We start from the raw sequence: 16,855 nt of genomic DNA, 5'->3' as shown, positions 1-16,855 counted from the left end.
ATACAGCTGTCGTGGCTGTGACGGTTCCACCTGAAGACGGAAGCTTGTGTTGCCTCCGAAACGTCGTGATTTTTATTTTATTTTACTTTTATTAATTTTAATGTTTTTACCTACGTGACTTTACCGAAAAAAACCTAAGGATATGAGCCATCGGTCGTCGTGGCTCCTTCGTTGTTGCACGTGTGGCTGCCTGCAATCCAGCTCTGTGGAGGCAGCAGCGAGGGCTGGTGGATCACCGCACTCCGATGATGTTTGGAATCTATCTTACTGTGGGCGGGCTTCGAGGAGGCTTGCCAGGATGAGGCGATACAGCAAACAAGTAAACCCGTAAAAACAAAGTTTTTCACTATAAATCCTTTATATGCGTGGCATCGGGGCGGCTAGAGTCCTCTCGTCCTCTGGATTGAGATGGCTGCCACCTATGGGTCAGATGATTGTCTGGCAGCATTAAACAATTGGTAATAAAATATTTAAAAAAAATTCCCTAAAACGTGTAAAATTTTGGAAAAAAATTTTTTCACGAAAATTCATTGTCACGCACAACGAGTCTGTGTGCAAAATGTCAGCTCGATTGGATCACGGGAAGTGGTTTAAAAAACGACCGAAAGATTTGCACGGTCCTAAGCAAGCAAGCGAACTTAATTTAAAGGATTTAAAAATGTGCAGTTCACCTGGCCCATTTGTATGGGGATAGCGTGTTTCCCCCTCGCATTTTTTCCGGCTGCTCCAGTATCAAGACTCATTATTTGGCAGATAACATTTTAATATGTAGAGGACCGCAGATCTTGAGGCAATTGTTGATAGCGCCGGCTCTAAACCGCGTGGCTGCTGCTGCTGCCTTTGTGGTTGTATGTATGTTGAACTTCTTCTGCACCGTACGTAGCGAACCGTGCTTAATTGGAGGTGCGATCGCGCTAACCGGAGCTTCCTCCGCCGCGTCGTCCTCCTCCGAGTCGTCCTCTGAGTCGTCCTACTCTACGAGAGCGGCTACCCTGGCAGTGGCGGCGGCGGCGCGTTTCAAGAATATTTTGACGAGGTCACTTTTCCAAAAACACTGCGACCCTGAAATCATCCCGCGCAGAAGAAGCGGGAGACGGAGGGCTCGCGTAATCGTGAGAACCCACCACCGCCGCCGCCGCCACCGCCGCCGCCGCCGCCGCCACCGCCGGGGATAGCGACGGCTACTCCAGCCGTGGATTGAACATGTCTGGCGATGATGCTGATGACGAATGTCGTCTGGCTCTCTTGCTTGTGGCTAAAGGAGTTTCGCGACGGCTGCAACGTCGATGGGGATTCTTTTTCGAAAAGCGATTTGTCCGCAGCCCTTCATCAGTGTCCACTGCTGGCGGAGGGCCTGTCCCGTGGCGTCGTGTCACGGGTGGATGGGGGGGGGGGGGCCGGTTGACTGTACTTCACCACGCCGGTTAACGTGGTGTCGGTGGTGGAGCGGTCAGCAACAAACAGCACTGGCAAGGCTGCGATGGGGATGAGTGTAATGTGTGTCTGTGGGCGCCGCGGTGGCTAGGAGATGTTAACGACCTCGCCTGGTGTGCAAGAGGTCGTGGGTTCGTTCCCGACACTGACGCCTGCTGCTGCTGTATATTTTGAGTTTACATCTCTCTCTCATCATGGTAGCTAGGAAATGTTAACAACCTCGCCGGGTGCACAGGAGGTCGTGGATTCGTTCCCGACACTGACGCCTGCTGCTGTATATTTTGAGTTTGCGTGTCTGTCTCTCTTTCTCATCATTATGGTGGCTATTAGATGTTAACCACCTCGCCTGGTATGCAGGAGGTCGTGGGTTCGTTCCCGACACTGACGCCTGCTGCTGCTGTATATTTTGAGTTTGCGTTTCTCTCTCTTTTTCATCATCATGGTGGCTAGGAGATGTTAACGACCTCGCCTGGTGTGCAAGAGGTCGTGGGTTCGTTCCCGACACTGACGCCTGCTGCTGTATATTTTGAGTTTGCATCTCTCTCTCTCATCATGGTGGCTAGGAAATGTTAACAACCTCGCCGGGTGCACAGGAGGTCGTGGGTTCGTTCCCGACACTGACGCCTGCTGTACATTTTGAGTTTGCGGTGTCTCTCGTTCTCTCCCCCCGTGGTCGCGAGCTCTATAGCTCGGTGGGGTTTACCCGGTAAAAACAATTTTTTGTTTCGTTTTAGTTTCTGTGAAAATTGAGCAAGGTTACAAAGTGAGTTAATGAGGGAGGGGGGGTGTTAGTGAATTAAATATTGGATGGGTGGGCGCGTGAGTGGGTAGGTGAGCAAGCGAGTGGGTAGATGGTATAGTGGGCGAGTGGGTAGGTGAGTGAGTGGATGGTAGAGTGGGTGAGGTGAGTTTGTGAGGAGGTGGGTGAGCGAGTGATTGGGTGGGGGGCGGGCGAGTGAGCGGATAGGTGAGTGAGCGGGTAGGTGAATGAGCGGGTAGGTGAGTGAGCGGGTAGGTGAGTGAGCGGGTAGGTGAGTGAGCGAATGGATGCGTGGGTGAGTGCACGGGCGAGTGTATTTGCGAGCAAGTGAGCGAATGAATGAAGAATGCGAGAGGAGGGGATTATCTCACGTCTGTGTTTGTGACTCAGCCAAATAATAACGACGATGATGACATCACCCCCCCCACCCCCCAGGGGGAGACGCGAAACACCTCCCCCAGGTCTCCTCTCTGAACCACCACCGATGTGTGGGATAAACAAACGCAGTGCTCAATAATAATAATGTCGTGATGGAATCTCAATTAAAACAATAATTAGGCCACACGTTTGTGTGTGTGTGTGGCCCACGGAGATTTGAAGCCATGGCAGGAATTTGTAAATGTGTTGGGTGGGCGGGTGGGTGAGTGAGCGGGCGGGTGGGTGAGTGAGCGGGCGGGTGGGTGAGCGAGCGGGCGGGTGGGTGAGCGAGCGGGCGGGTGGGTGAGCGAGCGGGCGGGTGGGTGGGCGAGCGGGCGGGTGGGTGAGCGAGCGGGCGGGTGGGTGAGCGAGCGGGCGGGTGGGTGAGCGAGCGGGCGGGTGGGTGGGCGAGCGGGCGGGTGGGTGGGCGAGCGAGCGGGCGGGTGGGCGAGCGAGCGGGCGGGTGGGCGAGCGAGCGGGCGGGTGGGCGAGCGAGCGGGCGAGTGGGCGAGCGAGCGGGTGAGTGGGCGAGCGAGTGGGTGGGTGAGTGGGCGGGCGAGCGGGCGGGTGAGCGGGTGGGTGAGCGGGTGGGTGGGTGAGTGGGCGGGGCGAGCGGGCGGGCGGGCGAGCGGGCGAGTGGGCGGGTGGATGATTGGGCGAGTGAGTGAGTGGGTGGATGAGTGGGCGAGTGAGTGGGTGGATGAGTGGGCGAGTGAGTGGGTGGATGAGTGGGCGAGTGAGTGGGTGGATGAGTGGGCGAGTGAGCGGGTGGGTGAGCGAGCGGGTGGGTGGCTAAAAGAGTGTGTGGTTGAGTGACTAGGTGATTGAGGGCCATTTGTGGGTGACTGAGTGGGGAGTGGTAGTGTAGTGGTGAGCGCGCTGCACTACGATCCCAGCGACCCGAGTTCGATTCCCGCTCGCGACCAATAACCGTGGCGAATATTTGAACTGGTCCCGGGCCTCCCCTAGGTTGACTCGGCCTCACATGAGTACCTGGTGCAATGTGTAAACATTGCCACGAGGGAGACAAAGGCGGCCAGGCGTAGTGCTGGCCACTCCCAATTTCATGAAGGTCGGCACGGCACACAGGTGCTCGCTCATAGCAATTTCCCGATGAGTCTGTTAAGGCTTGGTTAGTGAATAGGTGATTTGAGTGGCTGGGTGAGTGGCTGGGTGAGTGGATGAGTGGATGGGTGGATGAGTGGATGGGTGAGTGGGTGGAATGGGTCGGTAGATTAGTGAATGGGTGGGTGAGTGGGAGAGTGAGCAAGATAGTGGACGAGTGAGTTAGTGGATGGACGAGAGAGCGGGTGAGTGGACGGGTGAGTCGGCCCTTAGATGAGTGGGTGTGGGTGCGTGGGTACGAGTGTGAGTGAGTCCGTGTAGGTGGATTTGTGAGTTGGTGGGCGTGTGGGTGGGTGAGACAACACAGTGTCTGTGCGGCTGAGAGAGTTGAAACACCGACTGAGCTAGAAGGAATAAACTCAGCGAGCGAGTGAGCGATTACGTAAGTGTCTCCATACGTATGTGCCGTGTGTGGGTATATGTGTGTGCGAGTGGGTGTGTGGGGGGAGCGGTGGTGCAGCGGTTAGCGCACTGCGCCACGAACCTGGAGACCCGAGTTCGATTCCCGCACACGGCCAACGCCCAGTGACGATTATCTGGACCGGATCCTGGGAATCCCCTAGGTCGACTCGGCATCAAATGGTGCGGTGTGTAAACCTCGCCACTGGGGAGACAAAAGCGGTCGGGCTTGGTTGCTGGCCACCCACCCCCTCGTGCGCCGTGCCGGCCTTCATAGGTGCTCGCTAACAGCACTTGCCCCCACAGTCTGCTAAAGCTATACGGGGGATCTTCGTATTGTATGTGTGTGTGTGTTTAAACGTGTGTAGGTCTACTCGGCCCTAAATTAGTATCCTGTTTACGGTGAGGTCAACCCCTTCGGGCTCCGTGCTGATGCCCTTCATAGGTGCTGGTCGCGAACAACGCTTCCCCAGACGCCCGCTTGAAAAAGGCCACGCGGGGCATCTCTGCATGTTGTTTGCCCAGCGAGCTCATCATTAATCGCAGTCTCCGTGTGCGAGGAAAAAAAAAGGGGGGGGGGTACATTTGGCCTCATTTAGGGTTGCGCAATATTCCTTCCTTAGTTCCGAAATAAACCTTAATCCTGCTTCCCCAGCCGAAGGAAATCACACGGCCCTCAATCATCGCACCGGCCTCCTCCTCCTCAACCTCCTCCTCAACCTCCTCCACCTCCTCCACCTCAATCTCCTCCTCCTCTTCCTACTCAACCTCCTCCTCAACCTCCTCTTCCTCCTCCTCAACCTCCTCCTCAACCTCCTCCTCAACCTCCTCTTCCTACTCAACTTCCTCCTCCCTCCTCATACTCCATCTCACCCCCCCCCCCCTTCCTCCTTCTCCTCGTCCTCGTCTCCCTACTCCCCTTCAACCTCCTCCTCAACCTCCTCCTCAACCTCCTCCTTCAACCTCCTCCACTTGCACCTCATCCTACTCCTCCAACTCCTCCTACTCATCATACTCCCTTACTCATCATCATGCTTCTCCCTCCTACTCCCTCCAACTCCTCATCTGCCTCCTCCTCCCTCTTACTCCTCATTCTGCTCCTCCTCACGCTCATTCTCCATGTCCCCACACCCCACCTATTCCTCCTGCTCGCCGCTACGATTGCGGGTTCACCAAGTGAGCGCCCGCTCGCTCCACAGCTGATGAGGCTCTCCTGTCAAGAGGCGCGCGACCCGGCCACACGTGTGCCGCAGTGCTCACCGCACGCGCATGTCAGCGGCGTCTGCATGGCCTGGCCAGCATCCAGGACGACGACAAACTTTTAGAACAGGCGCCCTATCCTGCCTGGCAATCGAACGAGAGGCGTAAAGATAGTAGTAGGTGTTTACCCTTTCAACTGGTACAAAAACTGACACCTTTGTACAGGGCATCATGTTTGCAATAAGCACAACACAAGCAGTCAAAATGCAAACAACAAGAAACAACTCTGATGATGATAATGATATGCACTGTCCTTGAAGTTGATTGGTCCACACTCGAGACAGCTTTTCTTAGAGCCTAGTCTCCATTGGTGTTGAACCAGATGACGCCTTTTGGGTTTTTGGCGTCATGTGGTCCAACACCAATGGAGACTAGGCTCTAAGAAAAGGCGTCATCTGGTGCAACACCAATGGAGACTAGGCTCTAAAGAAAGCCGTCTCGGGTGTGGACCAATCAACTTCAAGGACTGCATATCATTATCATCATCAGAGTTGTTTATTTTTGTTTGCATTTTGACTGCTTGTGTTGTGGTTATTGCAAACATGATGCCTTGTATAAAGGTGTCCGTTTTTGTACCAGTTGAAAGGGTAAAAACCTATTACTATATTTTGCCACTGGTAAAGGAGATGTCTCATAGGCGTAAAGATGTTCAAAGGCCAAATAGACGCCCGTTGCAAGGCATCATATCTGCGTTTGCCACACGCGACTTGTCACACAATATGTCAACGAACGTGCTCTGATAACACTGCTCAACACACTTTTTCTGGCATAAGGTATTCCAACGGTATTAGGGTAATTTTGGGGTGCTGATTCCAAATCTGGCATCAGATTTTGTGCATCCCATCAGGTTTTTGAGATATCAAAAATTGCATTTTCAATAAAAACTGCGGAAGAAAAATATTTTTAAAAATGTGTATATCTACGTAAAATGATATTATAAACACACTATCCTAAAAATACAGCACCATATATTAACACTAAAGCAGTCACTGACTCGCAACAACTTGCAATCATAAGTGACAGAGTTAATCTTAATTTGGAGCTTTCGTGACTGCAGGAATTACTCTGGTTCTTTCGGTAAAGTGACGTCTAAAGATAAAATAATAAATGTAATACTAGTGTAGGGGTGTTAGAGAGAGAGCCGTTATGCATGGCAGCTTATGGGAAACAAACACAGTGGGCGGGGCTACGTGAGTGCACGGGGGGGGGGGGGTGCTCTCAACGACGTCCGCACCTGGCAGCCCGGGGGCCCCACCCCTCAGCGGGGGTTGAGTATAAAGGGGGATGTGTCAGAGGGCTCGGGGCAGAATGTTAAAGCTAAACCAGTGCAGACCGAAGATCGTCTAGCTAGAGCCCTGGACTCCCCTGGGACGCCGCCCTTGTCAGGGCCGCGCAGGACCGAGCCAGCGGCGTGGTCCCGACAACCAGAGCTAGTGCTCTGGGACTCCGGGTACCGTAGCCCGACTTACCAGTGTCGGGCCAGACAGCCTCCCCTAGCCCGTTAGTGGAGGACTAGGAGGTAGGTCAGAGATAGCTAGCAGTGTGTTCCCAGCTAGCCGGGTGAGGGGGCCGATACCCCCTCCAGTGTTGTATGTCTGCGGTTGTGACAACTGTTGCGGAATACATACGTGTGCCTCAACCCCGGCGTCCAAGAGTCCTCAACGGTATTACACTAGCATACGACGTTTCGATTGCAACACAAGCAATCGTCATCAGGTATAAATGAAATAGAAACAAATCTAGTATACTTAAAAATGGAATGTTATCCGACTCTCTGTTGTATTACATTCCATTTCTAAGTATACTAGATGTGTTGTTTCTATTTCATTTATACCTGATGATGATTGCTTGTGTTGCAATCGAAACGTCGTATGCTAGTATTTAATTTATTATTTTATCTTTATACGTGACTTTACTGACAGAGTTAATTTCGGTGTAAAATCAGTGAAAATGGGGTATGCCGATAGCATAAAAATGAGATGTGATAGAGCAAATCTGAGATCAGATTTGGAATCGGCACCCTGAAATTAGTCTAAAACAGCTGCAAAAGTCCAGGCCAGAAAAAAATGTTTTTTTGTTTGTTGTTGACCAGTGTTATATGTGTTTTATATGTGTGTTATATGTGTTTTATATGTGTGTTATATGTGTGTTATATGTGTGTTATATGTGCTGCATTGTCATTGCAACTGACTGGCCAACACCAGAGGCAGCAGCCTCCTGTGTGGTGTCGTCTCGCCAGTGGCGAAGTTTAAGCCAGAAGGCGAACGGCACAAATGCAATGCAAGCATCAAAGTATTAGTAGTAGGAACCACCTGGTTCCACCAGCCCACAGGGGATTATTGTGTCCGTCCGTCCGTCGTGCACCCAAAAATGGGAGGGGTGGGACTGGGTGGAGAGGAGAGGGTGGGGAGTGGCTGGGTGGGGAGAGGACGGTGGGGAGGGTGGGGCTGGGTGGGGAGGGGCTGGTCACCCCGTGGTGCCCTTATAAAACTCAACGTGTAACCTACTCACGCCGGCTTGTGCCCGCTCTCACAGTCGGCCATATTTGCGGAATACACCACGCCGCCGTTGACCCTGGCCATTGACCGAGCAACCCAACGTTCCTACCAGCTCCCTCCGCAGGAGGAATGTGTTAATAGCAGCTCGGCTTGAGCGGTTGTATACATGGGGCCTTTTTTGCCAGTATCGAAAATGATGAAAAATATAAGAATAGGTTTTACCCTTTCTGCCAATGAAACAGATGTTACGATGTTCAAACACCAAATACTGACGAAGCTCGACTTTCAGCTTTCGTGATTGCAGGAATTCATCTTCTTGGGTCTTTCGGTAAAGTCACGTAGATAGGTTGGAAGAAAATAACAAAGATAACAAAAAACTACGACGCTTCGATCGCAACACAAGGAAAAAGGGGGGTTAGCTTCCAAGGCAAATGATGCATATTGCAAGGAATCCAGTACCGCAGAAACCAAACGCAAACTACTTGTGGCAACTGGCGAACTCAACGCACACGCGTGGCCTTTAAATAGTAGGGGGATAACAAATAATATAACAGGCGACGTTTCAGGCAATAGCCCCTCGTCAGTGCGCGCGATAACATAACAGCAGTAACAATCGTGCAGGAGCGTGGTCTGTACAAAGCAACGTGGTTTTTGTTGCGTTTTTGCAGCAGCAGCAGCAACGACAAACGCATTGGCACTTCCTGAAGGACTGCATTGTGGTCCCCCTAAGTCTCCCATCAAAATAAACCGCAGCAATTTTGATGAACCGGCTGACAGAAGCAGTGACGGCCAACTGTGCTGGGGCCGGGCTTCGTCCGCACCGTGCCGATGAATCCTAATGAGGAAGAAGCTGGTTCGCGTGCAGTCCTGGGCCGCCCCTAGGTCGACTCGGCCTTAAATGAGTACCTGTTGCGGTGTGTGTGTGTGTGTGCGTGAGCATCGCCACTCGGGAGATATAAGGAGGCCGAGCGTGGTGCTGCTACTCGCTAACAGCACTTGCCCCAACACTCGGTGGGGGGTGGTGGGATCTTTTGTCTTTGCTGTTGTATTTGTGTGTGTGTGTGTTTGTGTGTGTGTATTGAATTACAGGATGTGATAGAACAATTTAACAAAAGAGGGTTGCGGGTGGGGGGGAAAGTTAGCCTCGAGAATCAAATCTCGGCAGAACAAACGTGAGGTTATTAATATTACTGTTGCTGTTGTTGTTGTTCGTGTTGCACACAAGCAAGCTCGCTGAAGAAAAGGAGAAACGCTTGGAGGAAGGACAGAAGAGGAACAACAGGAGAGAGAGAGAGTGTGAGTGTGTGTGTGCCGTAGTGGGGAGCGGTGGTCCAGCGGTTAGCGCGCTGCGCTATGAACCTGGCGACCCGGGTTCGATTCCCGCTCACGGCCAACACCAGTGACGATTATCTGAACCGGTCCTGGGTCTCCCCTAGGTCGACTCAGCCCTAAATGAGTACCTGGTGCGATGTGTAAACATCGCCACTGGGGTGACAAAGGCGGTCGGGCGTGGTGCTGGCCACCCACCCCCTCGTGTACCGTTCTGGCCTGCATAGGTGCTCGCTAACAGCACTTGCCCCTACAGTTTGTTAAGGCTACACGGGGGATCTTTGTTCTTTGTACCGGAGTGGTGTGGGCAGCTGGTGCATCTACAAGGCATCTCAGTCAGCCGACCCATGGCACCTGCTGGGTCTGTCCCGAGACCTCCTCCTGCCAGCGAGCCTTCGACACTTCACGTGGCCTCAAAGTGCACCTAGCCTGGCACAGTGGCCGCTGTTGGTGTTGGTAGTGACCAGAGCTGGGATGGAACCGTGGTGATGGCGAGCTGCAGAGAGAGACGGAGAGGCACGTTGACAGTGTCCCTGTGAATACCGAATTTGTTTTCACAACCATTTTTTATTTCCACTCATCCCACCCACGATAGCCTCACTGAGGTCCGAAGGGTTTTTTATTTCAGGAAGGTCCTGACCAATTTTTCGCAGTCAGGAGGTTTTGACGATTGCTCCCGCTGCTGCTGCTACTGCTGCTGCTGCCGCTGTGTGTGCGTGGTGTAGCGGTGTCGCGGTGTCGCGGTGTCGCGGTGTAGCGGTGTAGCGGTGTAGCGGCGTGGCTGGTTAGCAGCGCCGCGCTACGAACCTGGCCCGGTCCCGAGTTCGATTCCCGCTCGCGGCCACCAACACCGCTGACGATTATATGAACCGGGCCTGGGACTCCCGTAGGTGGACTCGGCCTCAAATGAGTACCTGGTGCAGGGTGGGTAAAACATGGCCACTAGGGAGACAAAGGCGGTCGGGCGTGGTGCTGGCCACCCCACTCCCTCGTGTGCCGTGCCGGCCTTCACAGGTGCTCGCTTAACAGCACTTGCCCCAACGGTCTGTTACAGGCTACACGGGGGATCTTTGTCCTTGTAATAACGATTGAGCAATGTTGTGGTGTGTCGTGTTGGCGACGTTTGTCAGATTGGGACCGTCGCAACGGCCCTCTTGCGAGAGACGTCGCGAGGGGGGGGAGCCTTGATCGTGGGGCACCATGAGCCAAGGGGTCGGCGCTCGACAATTAAATGCGCGCGCACGCGCCGCAGTATTAACCAGGGCGGCCGCTGGGATCAAACCGCGAAGTTCTGCAACGACGAGCGGTGCGGAGGAACGCTGGGCTGCATTGGCGCCCAGCGAAATGTGATTGCGAAGAGCCGCATAGGGGTGCCACGGTGATGAGATGTTAACTACCTCGCCTGGTACACAGGAGGTCATGGGTTCGATCCCGACCCTTGACGCCTGTTGCATATTTGGAGTTTGCGTGTCTCTCTCTCTCTCTCATTATCATCACGGTGGCGAGATGTTAACTAACTCGCCTGGTACACGGGAGGTCGTGGGTTTGATCCCGACCCTGACACCTGCTGTATATTTGGAGTTTGCGTGTCTCTCTCTCATCATCATAACGGTGGCTAGAAGATGTTCACAACCTCGCCTGGTGTACAGGAGGTCGTGGGTTCGATCCCGACCCTTGACGCCTGCTGCTGTATATTTGGAGTTTGCGTGTCTCTCTCTCTCTCTCCCCCGTGGTCGCGGGGATGTTTCTCCGGCTCCTCCAGTTTTTATCTCCACATTTCGAATGAGCATCACGCATACTCTTAGTTCTTTCGGTAAAGTCACGTAGGTAAAAAAAATGAAAATCAAATTTATAAAAATATTTTATCATTTTATTTTTATTCATTTTAATTTCATTTTTTTACCTACGTGACTTTACCGAAAGAACTAAGAGTATGAATCCTTGCAGTCACGAAAGCTTCAAATCTAGGAGTATCACGCATTTTGAATGTTTGCCTGCTACGAATTCGCACGTGATGATAAGCCACCCTAGCCGAGCTATCATTTTGTGATTGCCAGGTCGCTTCTGAAATAGAGCTACTTAGCTCGGTGGGTTTTAAAATGGTTCAAAGAAAAAAAAAATCGTTTCGTTTCAAATCGGTGCACCGTCACCCGCCGTGACACGCGGCTCGGAAACACGGACTGAGACGAAAAAAAATCGGAGAAGTTGTGAGCGTGCGGTGTAGCGGTTCGCACGCACACACGACGCTACTAAAAACCGATGAACCCGAGTTCAACACCCCCACCCCGGTCACGGGTTTGCGGAACCTAACCCCGTGGGGGGGGGGGGGGGTGCGGCGTGCGGGGGATACAAAGACGGTCGGTGCACGTTGCCCCCCCTCCCCCCTCTCGTGCTGTCAGGCCATAACTAGCTACTCATTAACAAACAGCCTTTGCTGGAGCAATGTGCATGGCTAGAGAAGGGGGGCGGGCTTCTATGTCCAAGAATGGGTGTTTGTGTTTTGTGTGTGTTGTCTGAACTGGTCCTGGGCTTCCCTCAGATCGACTCAGCCTCAAATGCGTAGCTGGAGCAGTGTGTGAACATCGCCACCGGGGAGACAAAGGCGGCCGGGCGTGGTGCTTGCTGGCCACCCACCCCCTCGTGTGCCGTGCCGGCCTTCATAGGTGCTCGCTAACAGCACTTGCCCCAACAGTCTGTTCAGGCTACACGGGGGATCTTTGTCTTTGTAAATCTTAAAACCCGGTGACCCGAGTTCGATTTCCACTCACGACCGGTAACGGTGGCGAATATATGAACTCGGACCCGGGCCACCTCTAGGTCGCTTCGGCCTCAACCAAGCACCTGCTGCGGCGGCGTGTACAACGACAGCACTGGGGAGACAAAGGCGGCCGTGCGTGGTGCTCTTCGCGAACAGCACTTGCCCCAGAAGTCTGGGGGGCGATGGCATCTTTGTCTTTGTGGACTGTAAATGCCCCTGGCTACACTCTCTGACATTGATGCTAATAGCGAATGTCACTTGAGAACCAGTTTACCGTATTATTACACGCAAACGTCAACACATACACACACACACGTGTTCACCGCACACACCCGCACAAAGATAAAGACGAAAGATTTCGCCCCCCCCCCAACCTCCTGTGTAGCCAACCACAGATTCGTCGGGGCAAGTGCTGTTCGCGAGCACCTATTGAGGCCGCCACGGTTTTCCCCACCGCAGCACGTGCTCATTTAAGGCCGAGTCGACCTAGGGGAGAGGAGGCCCCGGGACCGGTTTAAATATAATCGCCGCTGAGCGGGGGGGGGGAGTTTGAGCGTGCGGGTGCTAACCACTGCGCCACCGCTCCCCACACGTGTACACGCACGCACGTGACGAAGATCCCCCGTGTAGACTTTAAATGATTTTGGGGGCAAGTGCTGTTAGCGAGCACCTATTGAATGCCGGCACACGAGGGGGCGGGTGGCCAGCACCACGCCCGGCCGCCTTTGTCTCCCCGGCGGCGATGTTTACTCACCGCACCAGATACTCGAGGCTGAGTCGATCTAGCGGAGGCCCAGGACCGATTGAGCACGACATACGGACACACAGTCACACGGTTGAGTCCTCGTGGGTCTCATGGCAGTTAGCGAGCGCCTATTAAGGGCACCACACGGGGGGGAGCCACTGATTGGAACCTTTGAATAACCAGCGGTGATCATCCATAACCACCTGGCGTTGTTGCCTTGCCACCCGTCTGAAGCGAGAGTTTTCCACCCGTCAATCGCAAACGGAAGAGTTTGCATTCTCAGGAATGGAATCCGGCCGAATCGCCCTTCAATCAGCAACTACCAAGGTTGTCGTGTCACGTGATCGTCACTCCTTCATTCCTACACACACCAACCCATCCGCCCAACCCCGCACATCCTCACCACGCTGCTGTTCAACCACCACAGTGCCTGTCACAACAACTCACTCACTCACTCACCCATTCACTCACTCACCCATTCACTCACTCACTCGTCCACTCGGTCACTCACTAACCCACTCAGCCACTCGTTCGGTCACTCACCAACCCACTGAGCCACTCGCAAACCAACTCATTCACTCAACCTCTTACTCACCCACCCACTCATTCACTCACTAACCCAGGTACCCACTCACACCTTCACCCACTCATTCACCAACCTACTCATTCACCCACCCACTCATTCACCCACTCTTTCACTCACTAACCCAGGTAACTACTCGCTCGTACCTTCACCCACTCATTCACCAACCCACTCATTCACCAACGCACTCATTCACCCACTCTTTCACTCACAACCAAGGTACCCACTCACTCACGCCTTCACCCACTCATTCACCAACCTACTCATTCACCCACCCACTCATTCACCCACTCTTTCACTCACTAACCCAGGTAACCACTCACTCGTACCTTCACCCACTCATTCACCAACCCACTCATTCACCAACCCACTCATTCACCCACTCTTTCACTCGCTAACCCAGGTAACCACTCACTCACACCTTCACCCACTCATTCACCAACCTACTCATTCACCCACCCACTCATTCACCCACTCTTTCACTCACTAACCCAGGTAACCACTCACTCGTACCTTCACCCACTCATTCACCAACCCACTCATTCACCAACCCACTCATTCACCCACTCTTTCACTCACTAACCCAGGTAACCACTCACTCGTACCTTCACCCACTCATTCACCAACCTACTCATTCACCCACCCACTCATTCACCCACTCTTTCACTCACTAACCCAGGTAACCACTCACTCGTACCTTCACCCACTCATTCACCAACCCACTCATTCACCAACCCACTCATTCACCCACTCTTTCACTCACTAACCCAGGTAACCACTCACTCACACCTTCACCCACTCATTCACCCACTCACTCATTCACCCACCCACTCATTCACCCACTCTTTCACTCACTCACCCAGGTAACCACTCACTCACACCTTCACCCACTCATTCACCAACCCACTCATTCACCCACCCATTAATTCACCCACCCATTCACCCACCCACTCATTCACCCACTCTTTCACTCACTAACCCAGGTACCCACTCGTACCTTCACCCACTCATTCACCCACCCACTCATTCACCAACCCACTCACCCACCCAATCTTTCACTCACTAACCCAGGTAACCACTCACTCACACCTTCACCCACTCATTCACCAACCCACTCATTCACCCACTCTTTCACTCACTAACCCAGGTACCCACTCACTCGTACCTTCACCCACTCTTTCACCCACTCTTTCACTCACTAACCCAGGTACCCACTCGTACCTTCACCCACTCATTCACCAACCCACTCATTCACCCACTCTTTCACTCACTAACCCAGGTAACCACTCACTCACACCTTCACCCACTCATTCACCAACCCACTCATTCACCCACCCATTAATTCACCCACCCATTCACCCACCCATTCACCCACCCACTCATTCACCCACTCTTTCACTCACTAACCCAGGTACCCACTCATTCACCAACCCACTCATTCACCCACTCTTTCACTCACTAACCCAGGTAACCACTCACTCACACCTTCACCCACTCATTCACCAACCCACTCATTCACCCACCCATTAATTCACCCACCCATTCACCCACTCATTCACCAACCCACTCATTCACCCACTCTTTCACTCACTAACCCAGGTACCCACTCATTCACCAACCCACTCATTCACCCACTCTTTCACTCACTAACCCAGGTACCCACTCACTCATACCTTCACCCACTCATTCACCAACCCACTCATTCACCAACCCACTCATTCACCCACTCTTTCACTCGCTAACCCAGGTAACCACTCACTCACACCTTCACCCACTCATTCACCCACTCACTCATTCACCCACTCACTCATTCACCCACTCTTTCACTCACTAACCCATGTAACCACTCACTCATACCTTCAACCACTCATTCACCAACCCACTCATTCACCCACTTTCTCACTCACTAACCCATGTAACCACTCACTCATACCTTCAACCACTCATTCACCAACCCACTCATTCACCAACCCACTCATTCACCAACCCACTCATTCACCAACCCACTCATTCACCAACCCTTTCACCCACTCTTTCACCCACTCTTTCTTTCACCCACTCTTTCTTTCACCCACTCTTTCACTCACTAACCCAGGTAACCACTCACTCACACCTTCACCCACTCATTCACCAACCCACTCATTCACCCACTCTTTCACTCACTAACCCAGGTACCCACTCACTCATACCTTCACCCACTCATTCACCAACCCACTCATTCACCAACCCACTCATTCACCCACTCTTTCACTCGCTAACCCAGGTAACCACTCACTCACACCTTCACCCACTCATTCACCCACTCACTCATTCACCCACTCACTCATTCACCCACTCTTTCACTCACTAACCCATGTAACCACTCACTCATACCTTCAACCACTCATTCACCAACCCACTCATTCACCAACCCACTCATTCACCCACTTTCTCACTCACTAACCCATGTAACCACTCACTCATACCTTCAACCACTCATTCACCAACCCACTCATTCACCAACCCACTCATTCACCAACCCACTCATTCACCAACCCACTCATTCACCAACCCTTTCACCCACTCTTTCACCCACTCTTTCTTTCACCCACTCTTTCTTTCACCCACTCTTTCTTTCACCCACTCTTTCTTTCACCCACTCTTTCTTTCACCCACTCTTTCACCCACTCTTTCTTTCACCCACTCTTTCTTTCACCCACTCTTTCTTTCACCCACTCTTTCTTTCACCCACTCTTTCTTTCACCCACTCTTTCTTTCTTTCACTCACTCTTTCACTCACTAACCCAGGTAACCGCTCACTCACACCTTCACCCACTTAATTCACCAACACACTCATTCACCCACTCTTTCACTCATTCACCCACTCACACACGCACCCACTCACCACACCGTTCCACTTTGGAATCACCTCCTCCTATAATCAACGTCAACCCGTATCCCCACGCTCTGCCAACAATAACCTTGCTCAATTCAACAAACACCGTCTGCGCACTCTTTATCCATCACAACCTTGGCAGTGCGTTAGTGCGGTTTGTTGCTGGCCGCTGTGCGTGTTGCGTGGGCTACCGTATTCGTGCTACTGCGCTTAGCAACCTACTGGGCAGCTGTAAAACAAGAGCTTTCTATCTTCTTGCTTGCGTTGTTGGCCGAAACGTCGTGAGAATTATTTTACTATGTTTTATTTATTTTTTATTTTTTTATTTCCATTCTACGTGACTTTACCGAAAGAACCAAGAAGATGAATCCCTGCAGTCACGAAAGCTTTAAATCGAAAAGCGCTTTCTAGCTCATCGGATTCCTCCTGAAGTCTAAATATCTATTTTTATTCTGAACTGCGTTTTAAAGTACAAATGTCGAGGCGCAAGGGCGAATTTGTCGCCAAATTCCTTCGTCGCCCGGCTGAGACTTAGACTCGCCGCTCCTGAAAATCCAGTTTCGGTGCCATTTGTTTGAGGATTCAACAGCTGTTGCTATTGCTGATTGCTGCTATTGCTGATATTGCTGATTGTTGCTATTGCTGATATTGCTGATTGTTGCTATTGCTGAT

At 52.4% G+C, this 16,855-nt stretch overlaps 1 protein-coding gene across 1 annotated transcript in view; it reads left to right on the top strand.

The window, feature by feature from the left end:
- The window catches only part of RAP1GAP (RAP1 GTPase activating protein), a 206,650-nt gene that overhangs the window by 12,237 nt on the left and 177,558 nt on the right, over positions 1–16,855 (top strand).

This window comes from Lampetra planeri, chromosome 36 (assembly GCF_965212315.1).
Source record: "Lampetra planeri chromosome 36, kcLamPlan1.2.h2, whole genome shotgun sequence".
NCBI classification, from domain to species: Eukaryota; Metazoa; Chordata; class Hyperoartia; order Petromyzontiformes; family Petromyzontidae; genus Lampetra; species Lampetra planeri.
Note: the sequence above shows the minus strand (reverse complement) of the source record. Positions and strands in the feature narration are given on the sequence as shown.